This window comes from Austrofundulus limnaeus, unplaced genomic scaffold (assembly GCF_001266775.1).
Source record: "Austrofundulus limnaeus strain Quisiro unplaced genomic scaffold, Austrofundulus_limnaeus-1.0 Scaffold266, whole genome shotgun sequence".
Taxonomy (NCBI): Eukaryota; Metazoa; Chordata; class Actinopteri; order Cyprinodontiformes; family Rivulidae; genus Austrofundulus; species Austrofundulus limnaeus.
Genome location: NW_013952668.1, coordinates 24,306 through 28,088, shown reverse-complemented (window position 1 = coordinate 28,088; position 3,783 = coordinate 24,306).

Below are 3,783 nucleotides of genomic sequence, written 5' to 3'. Positions count from 1 at the left end.
AGAGAGAGAGAGAGAGAGAGAGAGAGAGAGAGAGAGAGAGAATATAAAAATATCAGCAGTTTAACCTTTACATCATTCTTTCCTTGCTGTTTCTTCCCTTTAGCTACCCACTGTGTCCACTGACAAATTTGCCTCAGTGATCAAATTCCACAACTAAAACCAGCTATATGTTTTATTCCTGACACATCATTTTACACAGAAAGGAGCCAGTAATGCAGAGGAGTCGTTTTGTACAATTTCTGCCTCAGAAAGGAGGAAATCCATCTATTTGTTGCAAAGCTTGTGTTTTCTTTTCTTGGATCTTCTACATTGCAGTAGAGAATCGGGTCCCTGAGCTACGCTGCTAATCAGTCTGTAATCCCCGAACTGCTGATGTGACAAGTGATGTGCCATGTGACTCTATCATTTTCTCATCAATACTGTCTTTGTCTCTGTCTGCATGTGTGTCTCAGTGTGTGGGACTGTGGTTTCTTGTGATTGAGCCATTGTTGGGATTGACTCACATAGATGATCTGCTGGGCGTGTTTACATGGATTCATGCTCCTGGGCTGTTGATGAAAGCAACATGTTCTCTCAGGCTTAAAGGGATGAATAACTTTAAACTTCACAGCAGTTTTAACTGGTGATGTTGATGTTTGTTTTAGTTGCTTGTTTAACATTTCACCTCTGCTTTTCATGCCAGATTTTAGACCAATATATTTTATAAGATGTTGACTGTGACCATAATCAGACTGGTTTCAAATGTTAAACATTTGTAAATGTAAATCAAATGATAACATTCTAAAAATATTTTTAAAAGCTATCCAGTGGTTCATGAGATATTTTGCTAACAGTGTTGACTCCAACAGTGTATGCTAACATTGAATGATTTTCAGATTTTAGTTCGGTGTCCATAAAACTGACTAACTCACTCTAAGAAATTCAGCATCACCTGCTTCAAGACATTAGACTCTTTCACCAACCAGTCTCTAATAATTTTAGTTCAGTGAGTCACATTTCTGTCATTTTATCTGATCAGTAGATGTTTTTTTGCCTGCTCTGTTTCTGTTAGCTGCTCAAACACAAGGATCAACAGGGACCGCCCGATTGAACATGACTGATGTGCAGAAGGACAACACGTGTCATTTTGTTTTACATATGTTAATGCGTTACGCTTCAATGATCGCTCATTTCTTCATGGGTTTAACCGACAGCAGTTCAGTCCTGTGTTGTGGTTGGATGCACAGACAGGTGGGAACAGACGAGGAGTTTATTTGATTCTATTATCTAAACTATTATAGGCCAATTGAATGAATAAAACTCTGCAATAGAAGGTTTCATAAAGCATCAAAAAGTCACAGTGGTCTCTCCTGAACCACATAAGGCAGTATGTCTTTGTTTTGGGTTTGGACTAGGCTGTAACAGAATTATCCAGTAGAGATATGCTGCTGGGAGTGGTGGTGGCGGGGGAGGGGAGGAAGAAGAGCTTTTTGACTGAGGGTCTGGAGACAGAAGAGATTGAGCTGTCGATAAAGAGCAGCTCTTTATCCGCTCCTAAAGCTCTGTTCACTTCATAACTGTCAGTTATCAGGTGAGAAATGTTTGGCTCATGTTTTCTGCAGCAGGTACAGAGCTGCTGGATGAGGCCCAGTGAAGGAAAGTAAAATAGGATGAGACATGAAACAGGCCAAGATGAAATGAGACAGGATGGCTCATTGAACTGGAAGAAAAACCATTTGGACATAAGTGATATTAGACTGTGTGACTTGACTACAGCTGAGGCTTCTGACAAATGAGAATGGTGAAGTTATTCTTGCTTCACAAACCCAAGGACTTCTTTACTGATGCTGAAATGGCACTAAAAATTCTCATGCAAAACAGAAAAAACATCATTACATGTACAAATACAACTGATTGGGTTTTGAATTAACCCTATTGAATATTGGTCACAGCTGGGCAAATTTTATCTGTATTTTATCTGGTACAGTTAACTTATCACAAATCTGTAATCAACTGTGTCTCTCTGACTGGATTTAATGTAATTTTCTGAAAGTAATCATTTGAAGTAGGGGTGCAACGATAAATCTGCCTCCATTTCCATAATTTTGGGAGCTCGATGATCGTCCAACACTTACATGAGAAGCCAATCTTATCCACCAATATTTTTGACCTCTGCAAAGTTCTGAATATCAGCCACTGTCCACTTCCACTCTGCTGTGAGCACTACCTCATGTCCAGTTAAAACAAGTTTGTGTATTTTCAAGGGTATTGTTAAATGCTTTTCAATAACTTAAGATTAGAACATTAAAGGTAACCTTATAATACCTGACAGTGTCAGTTATAAAAAAATCTTTATCAACCAAAATCGAAATTGGTAGGTCAGTCTATTTAAAGATCGGTGATCAGCCAAAACAAACTGCAGTCAGTGTGTCCTAAATTGGAACTACATCTACATAGTCTGTGGGTGTGTGTATCCTTTTTTTCAATTATTATTATTTTTTGTCACTCTTCTGGTTTCTGTACTTTGTGATTTTTCTGTTCAGCTCCTCCTATCTGTCTCTTCTCCAGCTTTGCCCACAATCACCTGCTCCTGATGTTTCTCTCCCAGGTGTTTCTTGTTGTTGCTTGTTAGTTTCCCATGGTCAGACTTACACTTACTTAGACTTAGTTCCTCCTGTGCTGTTTGGCGCATTGGGCAGCAAGACGTCTCCATTGGGGTTGGTCTCTTGTCACCACTTTGGCCTTGTCTGGGCTAATATCTAGGGCCTTGAGGTCTTTGTGAAAGTTACGGTGCCAATTCCATCGAGGACGCCCTTGTTTCCACTTCCCCTGTGGTGATATCCATTGGATGGCGGTTTTTGGTAGGAGTGTTGCTTTCTGACAGAGGACATGTCCACCAAATCTTGGTCAGCACTCTGTCACAATGTTGTTCAGTGGACGGGTGGCTGTTCTGCGATGGATTTCCTTTTTAATGATGCGGTCCCGTATGAGACTCACACGATCGTCGTAACCAGCGCTGCTGGGCAACGTTCAGTCTTCTTTCATTCTTTGAAGATGTCTTCCATGTTTCACATGCACATATGGCTGTTGGGATGACAGTCAAGTCAAAAAGGCAGATCTTTTTCACCATACTGATGGTCGTGGACATCCAAATTGGCCAGAGCTGCTGGAAAACAGCTGCCGCCTTCCCAATTCGGCACGTCACATTGTGTTCTGCATCACCATCATTGGTTATAATGCTGATCAGATATGTGAACCTATGCACTCCTTCAATCTGTTGTGGCCCGATAGTGTCAGGAGTGCCAGCCGTGCCGTACCCAATTTGCATGATCTTGGTCTTGTTGACGTTATCCATTGTCTGGCCTATCGTCAGTCTGGTGTCAGAACTTTGCTGTTGTTATTGATTGTATTAATTCTAACTCACTCTTGCAGATACTGAGCAAAAAGCTCAGATTGTAGCTTAGAATCATTAAAAAAATCTGAGAGTGCAGTCTTATCATTATTACTCATTAAGGTTTGATTAAAACCACTACAACTATCCTCCAAACCTCTGACATGCAAGCAGTGGGTGATGTGCATTCCATCAATGGTAAGCTTTTAACGATCTATACAGCTCTTTCACCAGCCAATACTTTTACTCAGATAAAAACATAGAGGGTCAATATCACACATTTATTCTTCAGAAATGTTCTCATTGAATGCAGTTCACCATGAAGATATTTGGATAAAGGTTTCCAAAAACGTACAACTCCTCTGGGTGTTTTTATTCGTTCTCACAAGAACAAAACAGAATATATATATATA